We start from the raw sequence: 20,532 nt of genomic DNA on the forward strand, positions 1-20,532 counted from the left end.
AATACATGTACAAAATAATATAAAATTATATTTGCAATACAACACAATTATTTTTTAAAAGTAATAACTAATTAAAAGTAATAAAAATACAAATGATTTGCATACAATTGATGGAATCTTTTAAAATCAATATGTAAACAATCTTGAACATTATAAATCTGATATTAAATTAACTTACTCAAACTTGTGGCAAATCAGCAGAAAATACGAAATTCACATAATGCACAAAACAAAACATTTACTTGAAAAACTTTAACTAAAAGCGCTTTTGCTCATGCAAATTGAGCTTTTTCAGTTGGATATATTCTAAAAGGATTTGGATTCAAAATTTGAAAGATTAGTTCAGCTTCCTCAAAAGTTGATGATGTAAATTTTACAATTTATATCTCTACTAGAGATACTCTCATCAAGCATGACAGAATATTTTTTATGAGAAAGTAGAGATTAAAGAATTGAGAAGAATAGATATTCCAAGAATCCAAGAAAAGTTGCTAATATTTCTACAAATTAAATAGTTTATACTTTAGTTTGACATTATGATGCTGTTTCTTCAGTCCTTGACAAAGCCATTCTTATTTGATGTTGCTCAAGTTGGACTTCTCGGCTTTCACGGGTCTCTGTTGTTTCAGGGATGGAGAGTTGGAGTCAGGGAGTCTAATCTTTTTATGGGAGTTGGAGTTAATTTTAAAAAATACTGAGTTGAGAGTAGTGTATTTTTCTGCTGACTCCCCATTCCTGGATTGTTCTTATTCTTTTAGATCTAGAATTTGCCTGACCAATTTTACTCTTACACAAAAATTAAATACCTTCTAAAACCGATAACCAGCGTGAAATATTTTCAAAATGGCGAACGTTTTCGCTGCCCCTCCTGGGCTCTTCCTCAGGCCAATTCTTTTTGCTGGAACTGGATTCGATAATCAAATAGTTTAAATAATTGGAACGTGTTCCGTTTCTAAAAGTTTGAGTACGTGTGGCAACCGCATGCCATTCTAAACATTTAAATTTCTTTTATTCCGTTGGGAAAACGATGCGCATATCTTATGATAATAACGTGTGACGTTTACCAATTTATGACCTTTCTTCCAATAAAAATTGCCAAGCAGTAGAGAGATACATTTCTTCTTTGAAATTGATGCATGTTGTTGTGCGATCGGCCTTGTAAATTTCTAACTCTTCCAAAGTTCTCAGATGTTCTTGATGTTGGGTGGTGCGGATAACTTTTGCCTCATTAAAAATCGGTGTAATGTCCGGGTTTGCTGCATACGTGGACAATGCCGTTGTGTATTTATGGCGGGTAATGTCGGATTTATGCTCCTTTATTCTAGTGCATAGTGGGCGTTTAGTGGACCCTATGTACAGTAATTGTTTCTGCCATCTGTCGTCCTGTAAAGGGATACTATATACTCCCGGAAGTCTATACGAGTTATGTGCGTCTTTTCCGTTTCTCAATAGGCTGTATATGGAAGGGTTTCTCCGATAATCGATTTTAATTCCCTTTTTCTTCGCAATTGCGTTGTATATTGTTTTAAGGTGTGGGTTGTATGTCACCAGGGTCCTTTCTGTGTTTTCTTTTCTGGCATCTTTTTTCACTATGCTTTCTTGGTTTGTTTTACTGCTTGTATGGAGGTGCCGGTTATATAATTTTTTTACGATGTTACTGTAACCGTGTTCTCTTGCTATTTTATTGATAAATGCTAATTTCTGTTGTAGAGCTTTGTTTGTGGAAGAGTGCGTGTAGGCTCTTTCTACTAAAGCCCTAAATGCAGCTATTTTATAGGAGTAGGGGTCACAGGAGTTGAAGGGAATGTACGACGGTATAGTCGTGGGTTTTCTATAGACTCCAGTTTGTACTATCCTTTTTTCAATCCTTATTTCGATATCCAAGAAGTGGATTATTTCAGGACTATGCTGCTCCATTTCCAGTTGTAGGCCATAGGGGTTGTCGTTCATGGCCGTTTTAAACTGCTTTAGGTCCAGCATTGATTTCCAGAGGATAATGATGTCATCTATGTACCTTCCATATAAAATTATGTTTGAGAGAAAGGGTGACAGGGTTTTGGCTTTCAATGCTCTAATTACCATTTCACATAGGTCTCCGGATAGCGGACTTCCCATGGGTACGCCCCTCTCCTGTGCATAAGCATTTTCTTTGAATTAAAATACTGAACTATAACATGCCAAATGGGCCAACTCTAATACTTCATGGTGCAGACTGTCATCGTTTACTTTCTCCATGAGGAAATCTCTCGGTGCACAAAAACAAGGTTCAATTTTAGTTGAGGTGTATAACGATCTAAAATCCCATACTGTGGCATAACCAGGTGTGTCTACGCCTGTAAGCTTCTGCATTACGTTTGCCATTTTGAAAATATTTCACGCCGGTTATCGGTTTTAGAAGGTATTTAATTTTTGTTTATACAACTCGGTGTGGGAGAAGCGTTAGTTACTCTTACACTTTCTCTTAGGCATTTTTTTCCAACAAAATAGCAAGTCTTCTTAATTCCATGTTGATAAAGCAAAGATGAATTGTATGCACTGTACATTAGTTAGATAAGCAATAACACTTTCTAAATAACAGGCTTGTTAAATTGTTACTTCTGATTGGATAGTAGAATGTCATTGGTCACTATGGAAACATTTTTTTAAAAATTTGTTATAGAAGTGATACAATGTGGCTATCATTTTTTAAAGTTTAAATTTTAAATTTAATGAAGTAAGTTTAAAATATGCCATTTGCCAAAATATTTAAAAATGCAACTTAGGGAAACTTCCCTCGTCAAGCATGAACTTCATGTGATCACTGATGTCACTGCAACTTAAGTGCAATCACTGATCCAAATTTGATAAAACATTTATTTTATAGCTAATATTTCTGGAAAATAAGTAGCCTATACTTTCCATCAGAACATAAAATGATATAACCAAAATTTCATCTGGATTGGACAAACATTTCAGGAGTTTTATAAGGAATTCACACACACACACACACGTGCACATGCACAATGGCTTTTATATTAGTAATAGGTGTAATAATGCAATTCCATATGTTCAAAGCTTTGAGAATACAAAAATTTTGCTTGTCCCCATTGTTTCTGCAGGCAGTTTAACATAAATTGTTAAAACTGTGCAAGGATCTTCCATTTTGGATATCTGTGAATCCTTATCTGCCATATTTAACTTATTAACTCCTACAAGAATTGCACGTACAACTAACAACTTTTCAACCATCAAATGCAATAAAAATTTTCTTTATTCAAACATTTTCAATCCTTACCTGCATGTTGGCTTTTTAGTAACGTTTTACTTTTCCGGCTGTTATGTATAAATAACAAGTGAAAGTATTGGAATAATGCCAGATTTGATCCTCTGAGTTTTTTTCAAATCTCCATGTTTTGAGACGACCTAAACCCAAAAAGTCAAAAAAAGGAAAAAAAAATTTGTGTTTGTGTCTATTTCATTTAATATCTCAGGATAGGGTAAAGATTAAGAAATGAAATTTGGTGTGGTAACTTGTATATAAGAGGCATTAATGCTATTAAATATTGGTGAGTAAATATTGAGGGGGTGGGAGATAGAGGTGGGTCACATATCATATTTGAAGAGAAATCAGACAATGATTATTTCACTCATTATTAGCATTTAAAATTGTTTTTACAAAACTCATCTTTACCCTCAAAATTAAGTTTTTTTGGAAATATATAATAATAATATAAAAAATTTTTATAACAAAATTTCATATGAGATAACACCAAACACTATTTATTAATAGTATGATTACTAACATAAAACTTACATTTTTAATAAAATTCATAATGGCCAGGAAAGTTATGCAACTTCTTGCTGGATTTTTTAATATGATTATTAAAATTGACCTTCTGAATATTTAGAGGAACTAATTCTATTAATGTATAAAGTATTTAGAGTTGATATCTGTGTTATTTGTGTAAGGAGACTAAATTTGAGAAAAGAAGAGTCACCTATAAAGATTTTGGTTTTTCAATGGGATAAAATTACTAATTCAAGAACAAATTTTTGAATCTAATTGAAATCATTTGTTAATGAAGATTATAAGAATGGAATTATTAAATCAATTATTGAATTATTGAATCAAAAGCCTGAGGGAAGTCCAAGTAAACTATTTACAGTGGAGGTCATAATTAAGTGGTCACAACCAAAATCACTTTGTAGAACTAATGCTTTAGTAATGAAATCAAGTTAAAATGAGCAGTGTTTGATGGAAACTGATTTTCATTGGCATATTAATGCATTAAAGGAAGTGTGTAAGTGAATTAGAGAGAGAGAGAGAAAAAAATCTCATTCTGTCTGAATGAGATTTTTTTAGAAATTGGAAAATTTTACAAGCCAAAAATAAGTGGTCAGTTTCACCAAAGCAGCAAAAGCTAGTAGGTACACATGAATATAGTATAAAATGATATAACATGTAATTAATCTGTAAGGATTTTTATTTGCAATTATTTAAAATGCCAAAAAACAAGAATATCCTCAAAAAATAGATTCAAGTTGTGGAGGAACATGCAACAAGAAAGTCAATTAGATAAGCATAATAAATGATCATTTATTACTGTACGTTTGAGTGAAGTGTAATATTATTTTATTATAGATAAGCATAGAATGGCATTTGAAGGAGTTTTTAGGAATTGCATAAATTGTAGAAGTAAGTCATTGGTCAAATATTTTTTTTAACATTCTGGAAAACCGTATAAGATGATGCTAAAGATAATTAGTTTAAAATTAAAAAAAAAATTGATGGTATTTCATTCATTTTTGGAATTTTAATTTAATATTAGATTGAGCAAGAAATATAAAATCTTTAAACATAGGTTAAATTGTGCCATATGATGCATTAAGAGAAATACAAAAAAAATATGTTTTTAAAGCTATTATAAGTAGAGATGATGTGATACCGAATTCTGTTGTTATGATTCAATAATGATAATTTTCCAACCAATCCAATATTCCCTTCTATCCATTTAATTTAATTTCTAAAGGTATTGGTAATAAATAAAAGCTCATTGGTTTAGGAATATTCACTTTCTTCACTAACCATTTAAATTCAGATATAAAGATATAAAAGTTTATACATTTATTTATGGACAGCTTTCAGATCCATGCTCTAGACAGTTGTAATAGTTGTTTGCCTAGGTCTGTCTTTAGGAAAAATTTGAATACACATTGAATAAATTTATAATAGTATTGAAAAACTTGTTGCCAAATTGCCAACTGGCTTGAAATATTACCAAATCTGGCAATAAATTGTCACATACGGCAACATTGCTCATACATTGCTTGTCCATCTGTATGCAACACTCATGTCAAGTTGGTGTCTTCCAAAAGTGACAGCAATCTTATGTCCTGTAGTCATTAGTGGCCAATCATATGTGGAAGGACATTTTATCTACCATGGATTAGTTTTATGTCAGGATATGTTGATCATTATGTTTGAATTCTTGCCAAGGCAAAATGATGTAAAGCAGTGGTTTCCAACTTATTTTTTTCGCAAAACCCTTTTGACCTTAGTAAAAAATATTGGAACCCTGACAGTTGTTTGTAATGATTATAGATAAAAAGCAAATAGAAACACCAAAATGCAAAAAAAAAAAACAATTTTTTTTTTTGCATTTTCAATAAATGCAAAAAAAAAAAAAAAGTTAATGGAAAGCAATTATTTAGTTCAAACTGGTCATTAAATTGAAGGGTTAAATATCTTTTCTTCCAATATTTTAAACAGTGCTAGTGTCTGGTTTGTATCTGTCTTTTCAGTCTCTGTCACTAGAAACATTTGAAATACTCTCTACAGTTTTTTTCAAAACTCTTCTCTCAGCCAATGCTCTGTGATTTTTTTTAATTTTGGGTATATACAATACCAAAGCACTATACATTTATGCACACACATGTGCACTTGCACAATGGCTTTTATATTAGTAATAGGTGTAATAATGCAATTCCATATGTTCAGTGCTTTGAGAGTACAAAAATTTTGTGTCCTCCACTATATTTTAAATATTTAAAATACAAAATACTAAAATATCACAAAGTGATTGCAATGAAAAACTGTAATAATCTGAAAGATGTGCCTGCTTGTATGAACTACAACACACTACAGAAGTACCTGCGAGAAGTAGCAAAAAGGCATGGATATAATGGATTAATACGGAGGCTAGAGAGGCAATATCAAGACGGTACACGTTAGGCGTTGCCCACTAATGACTGCATGGGACAATCGACACGACGACTGGTACTGGTAACATACAACCCCCAGTTGGCATCGTTATATAAAAGAATTGCGAAGAAACAAGGAATACGTATTGCATACAGACGATGCTTGTCGATTTTTCAAATCCTCCGTAATGATAAGGATAGACCGGACAGAAAAAACTGCCAGGGGTGTACGCGGTCCCTTTAAAGGACCATAGATTTAACAGAGATTTAATGTACATTGGCGCCACGAAAAGTTCGGTAGAAATTAGGTGGAAGGAACATCAGCAAGACATTAGAGGTAACAGAAACAGCACTGCACTTGCAGTTTACGCCTCAGATCAGGAAATAACAGTGGACTTCACGAGCACTAAACTCCTCATCACCACACGGCACACGGACCACCTTTGATGGTTAGAGCAAATGGAGATATGTAAAGCCTTCAAGTACACCCAACCAATCAATTCGAAGGACGAGATGAAGTTGTCTTTAGCATGGCAGGCACTAATTCAAGACAGCGATTCGAAGCAATGGAGGCAAAATGATTAAAGAGACCCTTATAGGGAACTCGCATTGATAAAGATGCGATCAGATTGCCTTTTGATAGTTTACATCACGAAGATAAGCACGTGATCGTATTACGTAAAGTTTGGAATGTCGATGGCATGCAGTTTCGATAGATTCGGAATTAGATAATTCGAATTTTTATCCAGAAAGAGGATATTCTTTGATGTAACAGTCGAAAAAAGAAAAATTTCGCTTGAAGAAGGACCTAGTGAAGGGCCGAAAACGTTTGCGTACGAACTTTGACAGCACCGGTTACAAGGTTTGCAAGAGAATTAAATGGTTTCACCCCGGTGTGTATAGGTGAATTGAATTACATAGCATTTAATCAATCAATATATATTATAAAAGTAAGTGTACAATGTGCGTGCTGCTAAAACTCAAAAACAAGTCCTGGTACGATCAAGGGAGTTATATGGTGTGGTAACCCTCTATCCCCCATCCATGAAGAAGGTTCCTGTTTTTACCTGAAGGGTGTGCTGTTGAAGATATAAGGGCTGAAAGTTTTGCTTTCTAGAAATTTCTAGAACAGTCCAGAACATTCAAGAGTATTAGAGAGCATCCCGGTACATCCCAGATCATTGTGAAACATTCCAGAACACTCTCGAATGTTCCGGACTCAGCGCAGAGCCCAAATGGTTAGGAGTTGAAATTTGGTACACAGGGTACATCACGAGAATGTTTAGAAGGGATTTTTCGAAATTCCCCCACGGGGGAGAGGATTATAGCTTATCCTGAAGAACTCTGTTTCTACTGTACTATTTTAGATGCAGTTTTTTGCATTTTTGACTGCATTTAATAGGGTACGCTATGAGAATGCACACTAAGAAAGGATTTTTGGAAATTTCCCTGCAGGAAAGAGGGAAAGAATTAAGGCTTATCCTAAAGAACTCAGCTTCCACTGTACTATTTTAGATGCAATTTTTTTGTTTTTAACTGCATTTTAGTAGAGTACCACGTGGGGATGAAAGAAGTTTATTCCTTAACAATGGAAGTGTTAAGAGAAAGCGGTGTGCAAGATTTACAGGCGCAGATACGGTTTTTTGTGGGAAATCGATCATATTTTTAGACCCATTTAAAAATTCTCTAATTAGTCTGGAAACAGGGGGACCTAATTCTTGCATTCTGTGAAAATGGGTAAGATTGGCTATAATGCAATAATTTTAATTTTCACTATTGTTACTTTTTGCCCGAGCAATGCCAGGCTTATCTGCTAGTTTATAATAGTAGTAGTAATATAGCCCAATGTAATCTAGTAATTGTTTGGCTTTAATGTGATATCAAGTTTAATAGAATTTGCAGATAATGACTCCTGATGTTAACATTCAAATCAATCTTCAAACATTCTTTAAAAAGAAGTAATTTTGGAATGCATCATTCCATTTCTCTTTTAACAGCCAATTTCATATTGTTGATGATAACTTAAATCCATTTCTTTGCTATTAATTACATTCCTCTCTAAACTCTTCTCATATATCTGTAATTTTTCTGCATAGCTCAAGTACTCTTCTCCTCCTACTTTTAATATTCTAGTGATGTTCCAATTCTCTCTCCCTCTTTTTTTTTTTTACACATCTTGGCTGATGATGTAGCCTTTTTATGCTCTTTTAATCTAGTTCTTAATGATCTTCTAGTGAGTTCTTCATATACTTCTTGGTTCTTTCATACTATGTTAAAAAAAACAAGCATAAAAATTTTATCTTCATCATTCCTTTATTCTCTATTGTTTCTCAACAGGTTGCATATTTTACGGTTCCTCTTAATTACTATCTTTTTTTCAGTTGTTTTTCTTTTCTTCTGTAAGTATAACTTCTATTTTGCTGTTCTCTTTTTTTAAGAAACTTTTCATGTTGACTTTTTTCCTTAATCCTCATTCTCCAGGTTACTGAACTCATTTCTTTGTTACGCCATGATACAACTGTTTTCCATATGTGCTTATCTTCTTATTTAGGAAATCCCAATCTACCATCACATCAAAAGCTTCCTATTCTAAGCTAAGGATCTATTAATAAATGCTTTCTGCCTGTATTGATAAGAATCCTTAGATCAAGTTTCTGAAAATATTAGACTTAAACTAATCCAAAAATTCAAAAAATGAACATTTTTGCTTTTTGACTTATTTTAGACTGAGATTGTCATTAATAAAAACATTAACAAAAGCTAGTTTTCTGTCCCTCTGGATTAATTAGCATTTTCTTCAGTGTTATTAGCAATTCTTCAGCTTTTCTCATCACTAATTTAGCTATCAGGCTAATTATTGGTGAATCAATCAATACTATTTTTTTTGTTTTTAGCACTTTCATAAGCTTCATATGCAATAAGGAGACTAGCTCTAACAGATCTCCAAGGGATGTTTCCACAAATTCCATTTTTTCTAACTTTCTAAATAGCAGAAAGGCTGGTTCCTATTAACAGATGGATGCTAAGCTTCAAAATCATGTTGCTAATACATTCTACTTAAATATTTTAATTTTTACAGTTTTAATATTAGTTCCTTACACTCCATTTCTAGTTCATCAATCCTCTACTAAATCATGCACTTTACCTTCTTATATTAGCAACCATCTCTTTTCAGTTATCGATCTTATATAACATACTCAATCTTAAAGCATAAACACTCTTTCTTTCTTTCCTTTCCAAAGACTAACTTTGCATCTAGCCAAGTACTATATATAATATGGGACCCATTGTTGAAAAGTAGGCAATAAGTACTTCAGTTCCTCTAGTAGACAGAAATGATATAACACTGTTTTAACTGTGAGTTAAATGTATGATTGTGTAAATAATTTTATATCAAGGAAGTGGACCTGGTGCTTATCATTATATGTAATGGCTGTCTCTCTACCAACATTTAGCGTAAAACTTCTTACAAGTTGTTATTCATTCCTCTATCTTCACATTATACATTTTCTCACAAGCTAGCTGCTCTCAAGGTCTTGGTTAACACAGTGTAAACCCGTTGTTCTGACTCTTGGCTTGCGGAGCTATGTTGTACCTTTCATTTAGCCACAGCCTATGGTTACCAATCAAAGTTTAAGACTATCATACGTTGTTATCACAATCAGATGAATTTCAGGTGTGATGATGGTAGGCCCTTTGGGACTGTCGTCGACAGCAATGTTATTAATTAATTATGTGATAACTTTCACGAAATAGTGAAACTCTACAACTTTAAAATTGAATATATGCATACATACACGAGTTCTACTGTCTTCTCATTATTCAGGAATGATAAAGATTACATTTATGAGAGTATTCTACCTAGGGTTTACTCAATTTACTTACAGGATAACAAAGTAGATCATAGCTACAAGTACATTGGAGCAACTTATAGATCTTTGGGCTTTAGAATTAGGGAGCATCAAGACACCATTAGGAAGCACCTAGGTACAATTGCCTTTGCGGGTGGTCACCTTATGCAGAAAGAAGATGTAGGTATTCTTGAATGAAGGGACCAGTTCAAAGTGGTCACATTTACAGATTTCATTATACTTAATAGAATACATTCTGCTTGTTTACTGCTTGCTACTATTTAGTAGTGGAAGTTTCAAATGTCAGATTTATTATGTCAGATTTAGCTTTCATGATAATAGAATGATACTTGCATTTATCTCCACTGCTAGATTTACTATTATATTTTGGACAGATTTTTGAAGCACTAATCTTAAAAGTTTATAAAAATTGCAAACATTAAAGAAAAATGTTGTTACTCTAATGCTACCAACTTCGATGCTACCCTACCAGTGGTGATAGAATGTCAAAATTCCTGTGAAAACAAAAAATGACAATACACAATAGAAATAAATCTACATTAATTATTTATTAAAAATTTATTATTTACTGACTTCGATGCAATCTCACAACTGGCAAGAGAACTTAATAATTCATGCAAAATTTAAATTTAAGACATACAGTCAAATTGTTCATAAGTGTGAAAGTTTGCAAGTTGAACATTTGTAAGTAGGAGAGCTTCTGTATATTGTTACAAGTTATTAATATTTCAAGCCATGGTAAAGAAGAGTTCATATACACTGCACCAGGGTTGAAGATAGACACAGAATTGTATTCTAAATATAACACACTATTCTACAAGAAGAAAACAATCCATTGTCTGATTCATCTCATCTAATCTATGAAACTCTCCAAAAGTCAAGTCATTATTAGATTCATTTAAACAAACAATTTTACATAATCTCGATACATTATATTACTAAAGCCTGATGGCATATGGTAGTGGTTGGCTTTAGTAATAGATTCATTTATTCAGTTATCTTATTCTTTAATATAGTAGAGTAGATAGTTCTTTATGTAATTATCTATTGCCTGTAAACTCAGAATTTTGTATCAATGTATCAATTATACCACATGTATAGTGTATGTTAAGAAATGATAAAGGTAAGATTCATGAAGGACATATTGGGAGTGATTGATCCTGGACATTCCAGCCAGGAACAGTGAATTTGCCCTGAATAAGCTACTGCATACATAGAATATACAGGGTGTCTTACTTAAAATTATCCAATTGAGATGATAAAACATTAGTGATGTAAATTTTTTAGGGTTAACACTTTCACTGCCAATTGATGTGATTTTGTGTCATTCACATGCTGGAAGTTTTTGTTAATTGTGCATGTTTTTAGATGCCATTTATTAATATTAGGAATGTTCTGATACTGCTGAAACCAATACTGTATTGATAATTTCTTTTGATGCTGAGTACTTTTTGTACATGATACCTTACTTTGGCTATCAGATCTGGTATCGTTACATTTTTCTCAAATCCAATATTCAGTCTGACTGAAACTGGATTTTGCAGCCAAATCAGAAACTGAAATGGAATTTTACATTATTGTTTGTTACTTCAAATTTCATTTCCAGAATCTATATGCTTAGAGTTCTGATTACTATTTATAAATAAATATTTAGTTAAGTATTATTCAGTACTTTTGTTTGTTAATCAATTAGGACCATTGGTGATTTTTAAAATGAACTACAATTTGTATATATGGGGTGTCTCACTTTTTTGCACTGACATTTGTAAAATTTGAACATAATAAAGAACTTTCAATGTAAAGATGCTATTTTACTTCTTCACCAACATTTTTGTATCCACTCCTACCTACCTCGTGTATTGTAGTACCCACAGAGCCCATTATCGGGACTATAGATCTGGGGCTTTATTTGTGTACTTAATACATCATATGAGTGTAAACTGAAATACTGATCGATGAACTGACTTTTGAACCAAATAGTAGGGATTCAATTCCTTGGAGTAAACAACAAAATATTAATTGCTGTTGTGTAGCCTACTCAGCCTTCATTTTAATGAATACAGTACTGCAGTAAAAACAACTGGAAGACAACGCAGACTGAATAACGACAGCCAGCATAATTTCCGGTTTCAATATCTGATGCTGATACTAGCTGTTATCAATTCTTTAAAACCGATACCTGTATTGCTAATAATAAACGATGCTTTTAGTCCACGACTTTAATTTAGATAGAGTTAGATTGCCTAATAAATAGGATTTAACAATTTGGAGGGCTTATCACACCAAGGCCAACAGGAAAAAAAAGACCAGATCTTTTACAAAAAAAGTTAGTCTTTAACAATCACTTTCAAATTTAGGTAAGGATGCATTTTGGGTACAAGGACCCCTCATCAGCTTACAAACACATAGCACCAACATATAATTATAACACTAACAGTTAACCAATACAAAGGGATTTTTGATATATACAGTGCACTATATTTACAATTTTTAATACAACACATATACTAAATAACTAAAACTATCGAGCATAAAATTTATGTATTATTTAAATAAATTTTATGCTCGATAGTTTTAGTTATTTAGTATATGGGTTGTATTAAAAGTTGTAAATACAGTGCACTGTATATATCAAAAATCCCTTTGTATTGGTTAACTGTTAGTATTATAATTTTATGTTGGTGCTATGTGTTTGTAAGCTGATGAGGGGTCCTTGTACCCAAAATGCATCCTTACCTAAATTTGAAAGTGATTGTTAAAGACTAACTTTTTTTGTAAAAGATCTGGTCTTTTTTTTCCTGTTGGCCTTGGTGTGATAAGCCCTCCAAACTGTTAAATCCTATTTATTAGGCTATCTAACTCTATCTAAACCTGTATTGCTATTTTAAAACTACTCATGATACTGGTATCAATACTTTTATGGTATCAGAATGTCTCTAGTTACTATCTGGAAGTGTAAGAAACATTTTAGAGATCATATTTTATTGCTTGGTTTCTTACTATCCCAGGACACATTTAATTATCAATATAATGGTTTTTTTATCATTTTGTACTTCAGATAGGTGCTGCTGAATCAATTTTTCATTATCACATATTATTCCATAAAGATTGATGGAAATGAAATAAAATTTTTTATTCTTAATTTTTCTATAACAGTGACATACTTTATGAAAAAAAGAATCAGTATATTCACTACAATTTTTCTCAATGGTGTTGGTGAAAGTGTTAAAAGGAAAAGTTCTTCAGTTTGTTTGTATACCCAGAACTATACAAACTGAAGGAAAGCATTTGTAGAAGACATTGAAGCTATTGATATCCGTATTTTACAGAAGGTCAGTCTGAACATGATTGTGTATACACAAAAGTGTATAGATGCACAAGGACACCACTTTTAACATTTCCTGTAAGTTTCTGAACATTTAAATAATAATAAAATAAAATTATTCTAGTATTTATGAAACCATGCCGGTACTTGTTTTGCAACTTGAACACCAACTATATAGTGTATTCACTCGGACACATGGCAAATTTCATCATTAATTTTTATTCAGTTGGTACGTGTATTAAATGCTTGTACACATTTTGGGCTGTTCACGCCCCTCCTCAGCCAACTAAAATACAAGTATACACTAGTTACAAATTGAAATATATAAATAAAAAAGGTTATGCTGTATAGAATATACCTTCAAATCACAGATCTTTGTAAACTTAGAACTGTTTCTTGTATTTTAGTTGGCTGAGGAGGGGTGTGAACAGCCCGAAATGTGTACAATAATTTAGTATGCATATCAACTGAATAAAAATTAATGATGAAATTTGCCATGTGTTCAAGTGAATATACTATATAGTTGGTGTTCAAGTTGCAAAAATAAAATTTTTAACAAGTGTCCTTTGCCTAAATTCATTTGTATTACAGGTACTCCTCACTTTATGACCGAGTTCCGTTCCGATGACTATGTCGTTAAGCGAATTGGTTGATAAGTGAGGAGCTTGCACCGGAAATATAGGATCGTTATAAAAATTATACAAATTATGCAACAAACTTCAAATTTATTCATAAAAAGACTATTATAGTACGCTATTAGCCTATTATAGTACGCGCAAGCCTATTATAGTATGCTTAGTGCGCATGTCACCATTCGTCACTGACCGACACTCAAGCTGAGAAAGGGGATTCCCTGAATTGCAGGTCAAAACTCGATTGATCGTAAGTGCGAGTGGTCGTTGAGCAGATAGGTCGTAAAATGAGGAGTATCAATATTTCCATTGAGTTGGACAATTTTATTTGGAACACCCTGTACTGGTAGAAACTTTATCCAGAGATTGTATGAACATAAGTGTCATATCCACTATACTAGAAACAACACTGCACTTGTTTTGCAAGTGTATTGCACAAAGCACTAGTTATCAGGAGTGTTACCATGCCTGTGTGCATTCACTTGCAGAAAAGAGAAATACATTCATTACCATGAAAATTAGCATATCAAGGAGTTTTCATATTGCTGCAAAACTGGCATGCAGATAAGTCTCATGAAAATGATTAGAGTTATAGTGTGATAGCTCATTACATAATGCCAGTAGAGGACATTAAAGTGCATACCCTTTGGCCTATAAAGAAAGCATGCAAAGGCATTCTGTCTATAAATTTTCAATAGGCTATTAATATGCTTTAAAACCAAACTTATCATAATGACCACAAATGACTTTAAGGTGACTGTTTTATCATTTCAGTTTTATTGACTCCAATGTGTATTTCAGACTAATATATTCATCCCTCTTCAGTTGAGTGCAATATTATATTATATTTATTTAACAGCTAAAATTCCACATTCTTTTTTTAAATAAAAACAGATAAATGGTTTTGAGACATATTAATAGCCAATTGAAAATTTAACAGTCATCCAAACAAAAAAGCATTTTATATTATTTTGTCTATAGTTTATCTATTGCAGAAGGATTCTGTATCACTAGAGATGCCTTTACATCTCAATCAAAGACCATATGAACAACTAACTGAGTTTGAGAGGGCAAGGATCATTGGGTTGAGACAAGCTGGATGGTCTTCTCACTGAATAGCCTGCCACCTACACAGTTCAAACAAGACTGTGAGGAGGTGTTAGGACCAATAGACGAGTGAGAGCTAGCACACATTGTGCCCAGGCTCAGGACCACTTGCTTGAGAGGACTGCTGGTTTTTTGACAAGCACACACACACAGTCAACTGTATTATTGTTTATCATCCAGACACAGGTGATGCCTTTATTACAGGTGCCTGGGTGAGGAACATTTGGTATTGCAGTGTCCATTACATGTTCTGCCATTGACATCCACCCATCATCGTCTCTATTTGGAGTAGTGTCAGTCCCAACGAAATTAGAATACATAGAATGGAATCAGGCCATCTACAGTGACAAATTCAGATTCAGTTTTGGCACTGACAATGGCCATGTTTGTGTCTGGATGCCCCATGGTGAACACCTCAATTCTTCCTCCACAGCTGGTGTGATGATCTGGGGTGCCATCATATACGACAGCCGGTTACCTCTAGTAGTGAACCAAGGGAGCATGACAGCCTAGCGGTATGTTATTGACATCCTGCAGCCACAGGTGTTGCCTCTCATGGCAGGGCTCCCATGAGCCACTTTCTAACAGGTCACTGCTCAACACACACAGCAAGGGTGCCATAAGGCTGCCTCTGTCACATTGCCACAGTTTTCTGGTCTGTCCAGTCCCCTGATTTGAATATGTCTAGGATCATCTGGAATGCCAAGCTGGACAGCCTAGGAGTTTGGCCGAACTAGAGAACTGCTTGCAGCAACTGTGGACTGAGATGCCACAGGACACCATATGGCACCTTTATGCCTTTATACCTGCCTGTAACACATCGTGTATTCATGCTAGAGATGGCCCAACAGGATACTAGAACCTCCTTTCATTTGTAATTTTTCTTATTAATCCTTTTGCTTTCATTTTGTAATCACTTATATCATTGTTACACTCACACATGTTTAATTTCGTTCAATTCTGACAACTCCTTGGTGCACTAATTTTTATGGCAATGAATGTATTTAAAATAAAGCATAAGGGACTTGTTTAAATGCTTAAGATGCAGATTTTCTCCCCACAATTTGGAGGTTTGCTTTAATTAAAGCTTCGTAGCTTTCATCAGGCTCCTAAAGTTATTTGAGTCATTCTTTTTTATTTGTTATTTTTGAAACATTCAAAGACTTACAGCAAAGCCCTGTACAACACAGGGTTATGTTCCACATTATAGGATATCATGTTATTGAGACATGCAGTATCAGATGATTTGGTGCAAAGTTTAAACCTAGACCTAGAAGTTGAAGAAGAAAACTTACGTACTTCTAGACGACAAAATGAAAATTTTGTATGAGTACTGTTCACAATTTTTTGTTGCATTATACAAATTTGCATTATAGGGGAGCACATTATGTGTAGGAATTCACTGTATATATTTATTTTAATAATCTATCATAATCATTTAGTTATTGTATTTAATTAATAATATTTATTCAATTTTATTATTATTATTTGTATTTTGAATGTCCTAATTTAAACTAATTTGTCCTTTTTTGATGATCTATTAAATAGATCAAGAGCATTACATTTTAAAACAATTTTTTGGTGATTGTATTCTTATCTTTGATAACAACAATTGTTATATATTTTTTCAACATGATGACACTGGCCAAAACATATAGAAAGACTGTTCTCATGCACATTAAAATCTTATTTAAATTGAACTTTCTTTTGAAGTGTAAATGTAGTAATGTCTTCCAGGTGTCAATTCTTAGAATCAATCTTTCACTAAACTACGAAGGTCAGGTATATATTAACCAATATTTATTTTATAGGAGTAAAAAAATTGTATAGCCGATTTTATAGCTGCATGATTTATTAGTATCATAAAACTATATATCAAAGTTTAGTTATATTGTCTATTCTATATTTTAGAATAAAGTATTTATAAAATGTGAGTTTACAGTTAAAATTCTAATGTCAAACATTTTCTTATCTTCATGTTTAAGAAAAATAGAATGTCATTATTTAGTAATGTGCAAACAAAAAAATGCTTTTTTAAATGGTTTAAATTCTTTTAAATTTTTAAGGCAATATTTCTTATTAGTACATTAGTATTTTAATGATTATTTACTTTTCTTGAGTTTATAAAGATGGGGAAAAAATTTAAACATTATTATTTTTAAATTTTATATTTTCACTCCAGATATAGCACTTTTTTAGTTTCTGAATTGATTTTTTTAATTTTTAATCTATTATAGGCAAAATCTCAATGATATAAGTGCCACCCTCACTAAACAAAACAAGAAAACTTATTAAAACGTACAATAAAATATGAAACAAGTAAAAAATTTATGTTTAATTTTTGTCGGATGGATAAATATATTTTTTACAAACGAGACAAGTCGCTCCAAAATTTATTAGACGATCACCATTTACACTGATGTTCCAGAACAATTTTATAGACAGCTGGACCTTCCTTTTTAGGCTACTCAACTGCCTACTTTTTTTAAAAAGTCCCTTTAAAAAACACAGAAAAACCAATAAAGTTAAAAAATCTTTAAAATTGGTATGGTAATCTTACGACATCTTCTTTAGGTCATCGTCACCAGAGGGATATATCGGCGTAATCTACATTAAACAGCGCTAATTCTCAGTGGATAAAAGGAGCTGAGATCTTGACGGGATAAGGATGACCTAAAGAAGATGTCGTAAGATTACCATACCAATTTTAAAGATTTTTTAACTTTATTGGTTTTTCTGTGTTTTTTAAAGGGACTTTTTAAAAAAAGTAGGCAGTTGAGTAGCCTAAAAAGGAAGGTCCGGCTGTCTATAAAATTGTTCTGGAACATCAGTGTAAATGGTGATCGTCTAATAAATTTTGGAGCGACTTGTCTCTTGTTTGTAAAAAATTTATGTAGTAAAATGACATAACAAAGGTGTATTTAAAATCTAAAAGTCTAAAGATTAATTATATAATTTTCTTTTTACGTATATTTGTGATTAAATGAAAATTTAAATGTAGTGAGTTTTCTATGTGGAAGAGGAGAAATGTGTAAAAAAAAGAAAGGCAGTTTGTTATATTTAGTTGATGGTTTGGAAGTTGAAAACATGATTTAATCCTGTTAATGTTGGTGGAAATTCTTAAATTCATACAGGAATATGGTAGCATAGCAGGCCATGAAAAAATTTATATAAGTAAAGATCTGGTTAGATATGTGATGCATTTAAAAAGTCCTAGGCAAACTCTGGCAATTGTTGTCAAGTCTGTGGCAGAAAGGTTGGAAAACTTTAGAATGAACTATTATTTATTGACATTGTCACAATGTCAGGCTGCAATTTTTTATCATAATGCTCTCAATTTTAGTAGTGTCTTGCCCCTGTACATCATATTCTTCCTGTTAACAACAGAGTCATGTTGGTCATCTATCTAACTTTGTTCAGGAGAAAATTTTTGAATTGAAATAAAACCAGAAGTCCATATATTCAGGTAATAGCATAATCTGTAAATGGCTGAATGTTAATGAAAAATAGTGAGTGGAGAACAGTTTTGGAATTAATAAATTTGCAATTTGCCAAATCAATCATCATCATCATATGAATATTTTTTAAATTAAATATTCTGTGTGCAAATGAGAATACATTTAGAGTTTAAAGTTACACCAATATTGGTAATTTATTGAATTGTTAATATAAAATTTTATATTAGTGGTAGTTTGACAGAATCAAAACACATTGCTTTTGTTTTTTTTTTTTTACTGTTAATTGAAAGAATGATTGTTTTTACATTCTAGGATTAGCTTGTTAAGATTTTGTTGTGGAATTTTGTTGCAGTTATTAACTGCAACAAAATTAATTAGTTGATGTATAACAGTAATTAGTTGATATCTGCATCTATGCAGTAAGAGAGTTTGGAATAAAAAGAAATTGATAAACATAAACTGTACCAAAGGGGATGCTAGAACTAAAGCCTTGTGGGATATCTAATAAAGAAAAAAATTCTGAAAAATAAAATTAGATATTTTCTTTTTGCATTTACATGAAAGAAAATAGCTTTTTAATTAGTTTTTTAAATGAAGTTGTTAGTATTAAAGCCACCTACAAGTGTTTTGAGCAGCAGTCAAGAATTATGGGGTGAAAGGTTTCAATAATTTCAAGATAGATTTAACATAGGTAGGAAGTTTATGTTTGAAATTGTTAAGGACATTAAATTATACTTAAAAAAGATTGCTGATGGTTGATTGATGTAAAAGACCACAGTGTTGATGAAATCATGAGAAAGGCCACAATCAGAGTAAATTAATTGGTAAATTTAGTATTCAAAAACAATTAATATAACCAGAGCGAAAGAAATTGAATTAAAAGAAGTATTGGGTTGTTCGGAAAGTTCGTAGCGATTTTTAATAGCTTACAGTTGAGACACTGATTGACGCAAAAATGATTAGAATTGTACGAACCAATGAATATTACGATAAATGACCTTGAGATGATTTCGTTACAAAAAAACCGTTAAGATTATTCAAATAGCGTTTAATTTGTCTCATTGTAAAAAATGGATGCGAACAACGTGCATTATTGACACTTGTTTCTTTTCTTTTTTCGTAAAGGCAAAAATGCTGTACAAATGGCAAAAAAGATATGTGATGTTTATGGTGGGAGTGCTGTATCAGAATCAACTGTTCGAAAGTGGTTTGCAAAATTTAAAACGGGTAATTTCAGCCTTGAAGATGCTCCTCGCTCAGGAAGACCCCCTGTTATTGAAGAGGACCAGATCAAAGCATTATTGGATGAAAACCCTCATTACACAACTCGAGAGATTGCAGACATAGTGAAGTCATCAAACAGTACTGTATTTCAACATCTAAAGAAGCTTGGATACGTGAATCGTTATGACATTTGGATACCTCACAACTTAACAGAAAAAACTTACTGGATGGCATTTTTGATTCTCTTGAAAGACGAAATGAAAATGACCTTTTTTTGAAGCGTTTAGTGACAGGTGATGAAAAGTGGATCATTTATAACATCAGCCGAAAACGATCATGGGGTAAAAAAAAATGAATCACCATCAAAAACTCCAAAGGCTGGTCTTCATCCAAAGAAGGTTATGCTCACTGTCTGGTGGGATTGGAAAGGAATCCTGTACTACGAGCTGCTGCCACAGAATCAAACAATTGATTCTGATAAGTATTGTTCCCAATTGGATAAGCTGGCAATTAAAGAAAAATGTCCGGAACTGGCCAATAGAAAAGGCATTGTGTTTCACCAAGATAATGCCAGACCTCACACGTCTTTACGAACACGCCAAAAATTATTGGAACTAGGTTGGGATGTTTTACCCCACCCCCCTTACTCACCCGACCTTGCCCCGTCAGACTACCATTTGTTCCGTTCTCTACAAAATTCCCTTTATGATAAAAACTTTGATACTTTGGAAGCT

General features: G+C 32.6%; 1 protein-coding gene across 6 annotated transcripts in view; it reads left to right on the forward strand.

Moving 5' to 3' along the window:
• Positions 1-20,532, forward strand: part of Axud1 (AXIN1 up-regulated 1) — a 70,349-nt gene that overhangs the window by 23,492 nt on the left and 26,325 nt on the right. The gene's annotated exons all lie outside the window — the stretch shown is intronic.

The sequence above is a fragment of the Centruroides vittatus genome, unplaced genomic scaffold (genome assembly GCF_030686945.1).
Source record: "Centruroides vittatus isolate TY-2023 unplaced genomic scaffold, ASM3068694v2 contig_1012, whole genome shotgun sequence".
Taxonomy (NCBI): Eukaryota; Metazoa; Arthropoda; class Arachnida; order Scorpiones; family Buthidae; genus Centruroides; species Centruroides vittatus.